We start from the raw sequence: 9,853 nt of genomic DNA on the forward strand, positions 1-9,853 counted from the left end.
TATATAAAAAAAATGTGTCTAGAGGTGGCACAGCATGACCACCAGGTGACAGGAATTGTTCAGCTGTTCTTCAGTCATTTGTAACATAATGCATTTATACAGTATGCTGTTGAAAGAAATCAATTATGCATCATGACTCTGTTCTCGGAAATCTTCACTTGCTTTTCCACAACATAAGAAATAAGGACAATCAATGATATTAACCTGAAATATGCAAGAGAAGGAGAAAGCTGAGGACTGGTCTTGAACAGCCTATTGGTAAACCAAACAACAAAACAACTGAACTTGGAATTGGTTAGACTCAATTCAGTAGCTCCTACAGAATATCTTGCTATTTACATAATTACATTATATAATACCATACTACATCTTTGCTTTTATCATATTATATCATGTATCATGTTTAGAATATATTTCCAATTCAGCAGAATTTTGCCTTTGCTTTTGTGTTGTTGCTGTTGTTCTTGTTATTGTTTGTGACAGGTCAATCTTGATCTCAAAATGTATCTCAAACTGTGTTATAAGTCACTCTTCTTCTAACTATGCCTTAGTCTACCTAGTTTTCAGAAAATGAGTATGTATCAACAGGCCTAAGTTGCCTTTTCTTTTAACAATCTTATAAATTTACATGATAACAAAACAGATTACTAAAGAAGTTATTATTTAACTTGCCATGATCCTAGCTTTATTATCTTTAAAAGTAATAATTTAAAATTTTACTATTTTTCTAAGGCATTTCCATGGTATGCACCCAACAAAGACTTCTTAATTTCTTTTTCTGTTATGAAGTTACAATTCTATATTACACAGTAGAGACAGATTTAATTTTCAGAAAAATTCTAATCAATTAGATGATGTCCTCCAGATTTAATGAATAAGTGATCCGTTAGAAGTTTTATTCTTTTCAAGAGTCTTATGGAACTTGAAGACTGGCAGAGAGCAAACATTCTTATCTATACTTTGCAGGTAAGTCAAGGGCAGTATTTAGAGTTGCATAAAATCCTAAAGTAATAGAAAAAAAATCTCAAATCCTTGATGCCTTTAGAATTGAAACAAGGTTTTTTTTGCCCCCTCTACTCCCTTATGCCAGCAAAAAATTTCTTTTCTTTGCCAAATTGCTTCCAGGTGCAGTGCACTGTGGAATGGTATCAAAGAGGCTTAATGCAACAGCCCCAGTTCTAGGAGGAATTAAAAACTACCAGGGTTTATGTTTGAACATTACCAGCCCTGGGCTACGGGAGCTGTTACTATCTCTACATGCACTGTGCCATCAGAATTTGCTGAGCCGTTTTATTTTAAAATGGCATTTTATAATTTTTCAGAACGCTTTGATAATTGCATAAGTATATTAGTAACATATCGAAATGCGTTAAGGTAATTGACATGCAATCATTAGAATTTGAAGAGATTAAGAAAGTATCAAAACCAAAGCTGTTCTAAGTCAACTTTAAATGTGTGGAATAATTCAACAGGGAAGCATTCGCTTGAAAACATTTCCCAAGGATGTAGTGCGAAACAAGAGCAAAAAATATTTGAAGAGTGGTTTATGTGACCATGTCTTACATTTCCATCCCACTTGCTATGGATGTCGATATTACCCTGGCTTTTGGTTTCACCAAGGTGTATAATAGCTTGCCAAGTAATGTGATTAAGAAATTATTAATATAATTGATTGTGGTATTGGGCAATGAGTGGCAGAAATATATTATTAGTAATCAGAGGGGTATTTTGGTAGGTACATTGCTATAGGCCTTACATAGGTTATGTTGAAATATTTTACACCCCATTCAATAATTGCAGTAGCAGCCTTCATGTATGTACAAGACTATTCTCAAGGTCAATCAGTAGTAAAAGCTCAAGGAAGAAAAAATGCAAAGGAATTGGGAATATCAACACAGTAAAATAGTCTCTTCCCTTTTGTATTTAACCTTGTTAGTTCACATTGTCCTTCAAAATTAGGTGACAATATTATTATTATTATTATTATTATTATTATTATTATTATTATTATTTACTTTCAAAGTGGATGATTTCTATTTATATTTAGTCAACCTCGGCACTCTTCACACTGACCTTTGGCCAAAATATGTCTTGAGAAAATAGGAACCGAACAGACAAATGCAGAATCAGGAATAAAAATAAATATGTAGTAATGTGCACAATAAAAACCAAACTGGATGTGCCAAAGGACTGAAGATTTCTAGAAAACTAAGCTTTGCAAACAAGAGCTGCTTATCACTAGAAGTTAGTAAGGTTTATTTAAATATCTCTGACCTGATGTCAAGGAGTTGTTAGAGGTATTAAATATTAACTGCTAAATTTTAAAAGATCATAAATGTCATTCTTGTATCCCACGTACTAGTATAAGTTATTGAGTTTAAACATTGTGGTTAAACTCATTGATTTGTTGACTAAAAAATGTATGCCTTTGACATATTGGCTACATGAATTAATACACACATGAAACCAAGAACATTATCTGTATATTCTTTAAAACCCTCTTCAATATTTCCATCTTTGACTTAAACAACCATCCATTGGACTGAGGTCAGGGATACCTATGAAAGTATTAGAGGAAAAATTGAAGAAACAGAAGGGAATGGCAACCCCATAGAGAGACCAGCAGTATCAACTAATTCAGACCCCTGGGAGCACCTAGAGACCAAGACACCAACCAAAGAGCATACATGGGCTGGTCCATAACCTCAAGCCCACATGTAGCACTGGGCTGCCTTGTCTGGCAGAGGCAAGAGAGAGAGAGAGGATACCTGTCATCTTGTGGAGACTTGATGCTCCAGGGAAGGTGGATGCTGGGGGGTGTGAGGTGGGGGAGAGGAGAATTTCCATCTCAGGATCAAAGGGGGTGTTGGGATGAAGAACCCTTGGAGGGGCACTGGGAAGGGGAGCAACATTTGAAATGTAAATAATAAAAGAATTTTAAAAAAGAACTAGAAACTCTAAGTGACAATGTTGAATAACCACAATAACTAGTCAAATAACTACAGTACTATAACTTTCTCACAAGATACCTGGGAATTATCAAAGGAAAGAAACTACTTGAACTCAAAAGAAACATGGCACCACCAAGAAGACTGGACACAGCAGATCCACTGATCTGGAGAACAAGACAGGGACAGAGTCGAGTCATATGCTCTTGCCATGAATTTCAATGTGTGTATTAATGAAATTGACGTTTCATCTTCAAATGTTCTTATCAGCCTGGTCTTTTGTGTTTATATGTAGACCATTGCTATGGTTAAAGATTTACATGGTCTGTCCAGTTCTTTGACTATCCACTGGTTTAAAGTGGGGATTTTGCATCTGCTTGTATTTATTTACCTGTTTTTCTTCAGTTGTGCTAAAGCTCTCATTGAGCTTGTCTCAGTAATTTCTCAACATTCGCCATTTTTATCTGGCATTTTAATGTCCTGGTTGGTGATGGTGTTCATATTTTCCTGCCATTCCTTATATATGTTAAAGCACACCACCTCACTTTCTCATGAAGTGTCTTCCATACGGTTCTGCACGTAGTCAAACCTGGATGTTCAGCATGTGGCTTCCACCGGATACCAGTTTATCACATTGTTTTGAAAGATGAGCTCTTTATTTTTGTTGTTTTGCTTTCAACATCTCATATTTGTCTACCATCTAGGCAAGTAGAATGAGATGAACATTATTCATATAGAAACAGTGTTGAAAAACGAGGGTTCCTGTGGATGTTTCAATCAATACAAGTAAATTTCAACTTTTGAACTTGAAAAGTTGTTTTATTTCATATTTAGTATGCAAGAGGCTTTCAACTCCTCTAGGGTACCTTTTGTTAATGCAGGCCTCATACCTTCTAAAATATGTGTCTTACATTTAAGATTCTGTATTGCGATTATACCTCAAACAAGCCCTTACTATTTGCCCTTCACCATTGGTATCAACTGGACTGATGTTCTCTTTTTTCTTTCATCTTTATTAGACTGGGGATTTCTTATTTACATTTCAAATGTTATTCGGTTCCTGGTTTCTGGGCCAACATCCCCGTAACTCCTCCATGTCCCCTTCTATGTGGGTGTTCCCCTCCCCATCCTCCCCCCATTACTACCATCCCCCCAACAATCCCGTTCACTGGGGTCCAGCCTTGGCAAGGCCAAGGGCTTCCCCTTCCACTGGTGCTCTTACTAGGCTATTCATTGCTACCTATGAATTTGGAGCCCAGGGTCAGATCCCGTTCTCAGTTCAGTACTTTGTTGCTGGCATCCGTGTATGTATTTGCCATATTCTGGCTATGTCTCTCAGGAGAGATAAACATCCAGTTCCTATCAGCCTGCACTTCTTTGCTTCATCCATCTTATGTAGTTTGGTGGCTGTATATATATATGCGCCTCCTGTGGGGCAGGTTCTGTATGGACATTCCTTCAGTCTCTCTTCCAAACTTTGCCTCCCTATCCCCTCCTAAGGGTATTCTTGTTCCCCTTTTAAAGGAGGAGTGAAGCATCCGCATTTTTGTCATCCCTCTTGATTTTCATCTTTTCTGTGCATCTTGGGTAATTCAAGAATTTGGGCTAATAGCCATTTATCAATGAGTACATACCATGTATGTCTTTCTGTGATTGGGTTAACTCACTAAGGATGATATTTTCCAGTTCGAACCATTTGCCTACGAATTTCATAAAGTCATTGTTTTTGATAGCTGAGTAATTTTCTATTGTGTAGATGTACCACATTTTCTGTATCCATTCCTCTGTTGAAGGGCATCTGGGTTCTTTCCAACTTCTGGCTATTATAAATAAGGCTGCTATGAATTTAGTGGGGCATGTGTCTTTGTTGTATGTTGGAGCATCTTTTGGGTATATGCCCAAGAGAGGTATAGTTGGGTCCTCAGGTAGTGCTATGTCCAATTTGCTGAGGAACCTCCAGACTGATTTCCAGAATTGTTGTACCAGTCTGCAATCCCACCAACAATGGAGGAGTGTTCCTCTTTCTCCACATCCTCGCCTGCAACTGCTGCCACCGGAATTTTTGATCTTAGCCATTCTGACTGGTGTGAGGTGGAATCTCAGGGTTGTTTTGATTTGCTTTTCCCTTATAACTAAAGATGTTGAACATTTTTTTAGGTGCTTCTCAGCCATTCCACATCCCTCAGCTGTGAATTCTGTGTTTAGCTCTGAACCCCATTTTAAATAGGGTTGTCTTCCTGCAGGCTAACTTCGTGAGCTCTTTGTATACTTTGGATATAAGCCCCATATCAGTTGTAGGATCAGTAAAGACATTTTCCTAATCTGTTGGTTGCCGTTTTGTCCTAAGGACAGTGTCCTTTGTCTTACAGAAGCTTTGTAGTTTTATGAGATCCCATTTGTTGATTCTTGATCTTAGAGCATAAGCCATTGGTGTTTTGTTCAGGAAATTTTTTCCAGTGCCCATGTGTTCGAGGTTCTTCCCCACTTTTTCTTCTATTACTTTGAGTGTTTCTAGTTTGATGTGGGGGTCCTTGTTCCACTTAGACTTAAGCTTTGTACATGGTGATAAGAATTGTTCGATCTGCGATCTTCTACATGCTGAGCTCAAGTTGAACAAGCACCATTTCCTGAAAATGCTGTCCTTTTTCCATTACTTCTATTTCTTTAGGAGTTATGGAGTTGTTTAAATTGTTTATCTATTCCTGATTTAACTTCAGTATCTGGTATCTGTCTACGAAATTTTCCATTTCCTCCAGATTTTCAAGTTTTGTTGAATATAGGGTTTTGTAGTAGGCTTGATAATTTTTTGAATTTCCTCTGATTCCGTTGTTATGTATCTCTTAGCATTTTTGATTTTCTTAATTTGGACACACCCTCTGTGTCCTCTCATTAGTCTAGCTAATGGTTTATCTATCTTGTTAATTTTCTCAAAGAACCAGCTTTTGGTTCTGTTGATTCTTTGTATGGTCCCTTTTGCTTCTACTTGGTTGATTTCAGCTTGAGTTTGATTATTTCCTGCCTTTGACTCCTCTTGGGTGTATTTGCTTCTTTTTGTTCGAGAGCTTTTAGGTGTGCTGTCAAGCTGCTGATATATGCTCTCTCCTGTTTCTTTCTGCAGGCACTCAGAGCTATGAGTTTTCCTCTCAGCACAGCTTTGTTGTGTACCATAAGTTTGGGTATGTTGTACTTTCATTTTCATTAAATTCTAAGAAGTCTTTAATTTCTTTATTTCTTCCTTAACCAGGTTATCATTGAGTAGAGCATTGTTCAACTTCTATGTATATGTAGGCGTTCTTTCCTTATTGTTATTGACAACAAGCTTTAGCCTGTGGTGGTCTGATAGAACACATGGGATTATTTCTATATTTCTGTATCTGTTGAGGCCTGTTTTGTGACCTATAATATTGTCAATTTTGGAGAAATTACCATGAGGTGTTGAAAAGAATGTATATCCTTTTGTTTAAGGATAGAATGTTCTATAAATATCTGTTAAGTCCTTTTGGTTCATGACTTCTCTTAGTCTGTCTATGTCTCTGTTTAATTTCTGTTTCCATGATCTGTCCATTGATGAGAGTGGGGTGTTGAAATCTCCTACTATTAATGTGTGAGGTGCAATGTGTGCTTTGAGCTTTAGTAAGTTTTCTTTTATGTATGCAGGTGCCCTTGTATTTGGAGCATAGATATTTAGGATTGAGAGTTCATCTTGGTGGATTTTTCCTTTGGTGAATAGGAAGTGTCCTTCCTTATCTTTGTTGATGACTTTTGGTTGAAAATCCATTTTATTCGATATTAGAATGGCTACTCCAGCGTGCTTCTTCTGACCATTTGCTTGGAAAGTTGTTTTCCAGCCTTTTACTCTGAGAAAGTGTATGTCTTTGTCTCTGAAGTATGTTTCCTGTAGGCAGCAAAATGCTGGGTCCTCTTTACGTATCCAGTCTGTTAATCTATGTCTTTTTATTGGGGAATTGAGTTCCTTGATGTTGAGAGGTATTAAGGAATAGTGATTGTTGCTTCCTGTTTTCTTAGCATTTGGAGGTGAGATTATGTTTGTGTGCTTGTCTTCTCTTTCTTTTGTTGCAAAACAATTAGTTTCTTGCTTTTTTTAGGGTGTAGTTTACCTCCTTGTGTTGGACTTTACCATTTATTTTCCTTTGTATTGCTGGATTTGTAGAAAGATATTGTGTCAATTTGGTTTTGTCATGGAATATCTTGGTTTCTCCATCTATGTTAATTGAGAGTTTTGCTGGATACAGTAAACAGGGCTGGCATTTGTGTTCTCTTAGGGTCTGTATGATATCTGTCCAGAATCTTCTGGCTTTCATAGTCTGTGGTGAGAAGTGTTTTATAATTCTGATAGGTCTGCCTTTATATGTTACTTGACCTTTTTCCCTTAGTGCTTTTAATATTCTTTCTTTATTTTGTGCATTTGGTGTTTTGACTATTATATGACAAGAGGTGTTTCTCTTCTGCTCCAATCTATTTGGAGTTCTATAGGCTTCTTGTATGTTTATGTGAATCTCTTTCTTTAGGTTAGGGAAGTTTTCTTCTATGATTTTGTTGAAGATATTTACTAGTCCTTTGAGTTGGGGTCTTCAGTCTCTTCTATACCTTTTATCCTTAGGTTTCATCTCCTCATTATGTCCTGGATTTCCTTAATTCTTTGGGATAGTAGCTTTTTTCTATTTTATATTATCTTTGACAGTTGTGTTGATGATTTCTATGGAATCTTCTGCTCCTGAGATTATCTCTTCTATCTCTTGTATTCTGTTGGTGATGCTTGTATCTATGACTCCTTGTCTCTTCCTTTGGTTTTCTATATTCAGGGTTGTCTCCCTTTGTGCTTTCTTTATTGTTTCTATTTCCATTTTCAATTCCTTTACCTGTTTGATTGTGTTTCCCTGTAATTCTTTCAGGAATTTTTGTGTTTCTTCTCTAAGGGGTTCTACTTGTGTACTTGTGTTTTCCTGCATTTCTCTAAGGGATTTCTTTATGTCTTTCTTAAAGTCCTCCATCAACATGATCAAATGTGATTTTAAATCTAGATCTTGCTTTTCTGGTATGTTTGGATATTCAGTGTTTGCTTTGGTGGGAGAATTGGGCTCTGATGATGCCATGTAATCTTGGTTTCTGTTGCTTGGGTTCCTGTGCTTGTCTCTCACCATCAGGTTGTCTCTGATGTTAGTTTTTTTTGCTATTTCTGACAGTGGCTTGACCTTCCTATTGTGTCAGGAGTGCTGTAGACCTGTTTTCCTGTTTTCTTTCTTCCAGTTATGGGAACAGAGTTTTCTTCTCTCAGGTGTGTAGTTGTTCCTGTCCACTGGCTTTCAGCTGTCCCTGTGTGTGGGAAGCAGAATGGCCTGTCCCTACTTCTCCTAGGTCCCTGTGCGAATGGGGCCCAGATGGCACTAGGTGTTTTCCTCTAGAGTCAGAAATGTGGGCAGAGTGTTGTCTCCTCTGGTTTCCCAGGCGTGTCTGTCCCTCTGAATATCTAGCTCTACCTCCCAGGGGATTTGGGTGCAGGGAACTGTTTGACAAGGTCATTTCATATCTGGGCACAGTCTGGACCCCAGGGCTCTGGGAACTTGACTTTTGCAATCTTTCCATGCCTAGAGGAGTGCCAAGGATTCCTCTTGGGCCAAGGATGTGGGCAAAGGTGGGCAGAAGTGGAGGTCTCTCCTGCCCTGCAGTCTCAGAATTACCCACACTTCTGGGTGGTCTGCTCTCTGCCACTGGGTTTGCTATGTGCCGGGATCAGCGAGGTCGGAGTGCCAGCTCCGACTGATGTTCTCTTAATCCAGTGCACACTTATTTTGTTGAGGGTTCACTTTATTCTTATTTGTTTTCATTGTCAAGACAGTTTTTTTAGTTCTGCATCTATAGATGTTTCCTTATTGTTTGCACCTTTTCCATTACAGTGAATCACTTACAGTTAAAATCAGGATTTTTTTCCAATTTTTATTGTTCTATAAAGACAATTTTAATCTTTTCCTCTTTCATTGAACAGCAGTGTGCCTTTATGGGCATCTTCAGGATACCATTGTTTTAAGCCTGTCCTATGGCCGAATGAGTGTGGATGTGAGTGAATATGGGTCCTGCACTCTTGGCAGCTTCCTGTAATAAGAATGCAAAGAAAAGGAACACTCATTCACTAGTAGTAGAAGTATACTATTGTGACCATTTTGAAAATCGTTAGGTAACTTTTTCAAAAACCTAAAAGAATTCTGTCTCTAGGTGCAGTGTGATTCTAGCTGCTGTGTCTCTTGTGCATCAGTAGGTGGCAGACAGGAGAGAGAATATGTCTATGCCCAGTATTCTGACCTATGAATTTCTAAATGGATCAGTTCCCTCATTGATAAAAAGTGAGCCTTGGAATACTACCAGTCTGGGCCCTGATGGCCCCAGAAAGGAGACTAGTCTAAGACCATCACCAAGCAGGCGTAGATTGGCTCCCATGACCAGGAACAAGCCAGAGACTGGAGGATGCCTTCTGGGACCATGGATGCTGGGAGAGAGTGAGCACAAGACAGACTATCACAAGGGGCTAATCAAGTGGGCCTGACAAAAAGTCAGCCTGAGACAACCACCAGACCCTGACAGGAAACTATACTGGGATGACCATCAGTTTAATCTGGCAACATGCAGGCCTCGGTTGGGGGCAGAAGATGACCCCTTCCTGATGCCATAATGCAGGAGCAGAGCAGAACACTCTGAGGACCATTCCTGAGGTTGCCCAGAGACTCAGAGACCCCAGGGACTACTAAGAGGATTAAATATGTTGTGGAAAAATGAAAGAGAAAGAGAAATGGAAAGATGTGGGTACAATGGAGAGAGGTAGAACTAGAGACTTGTGGGTAGTGTGGAACAGGCTGAAGTGAGCAGCTGTTGATGCCACCTGTGACCATGGC

General features: G+C 38.5%; 1 non-coding gene across 1 annotated transcript; it reads left to right on the forward strand.

Moving 5' to 3' along the window:
• The first annotated feature begins 9,168 nt into the window (after positions 1-9,168).
• LOC116904759 lies at positions 9,169-9,299 on the forward strand. Its single transcript, XR_004388435.1, has one exon. It is a non-coding gene; the product is annotated as a small nucleolar RNA SNORA17 (small nucleolar RNA).
• Positions 9,300-9,853: the final 554 nt, after the last annotated feature.

This window comes from Rattus rattus, chromosome 6, assembly GCF_011064425.1.
Source record: "Rattus rattus isolate New Zealand chromosome 6, Rrattus_CSIRO_v1, whole genome shotgun sequence".
Classification (NCBI taxonomy): Eukaryota; Metazoa; Chordata; class Mammalia; order Rodentia; family Muridae; genus Rattus; species Rattus rattus.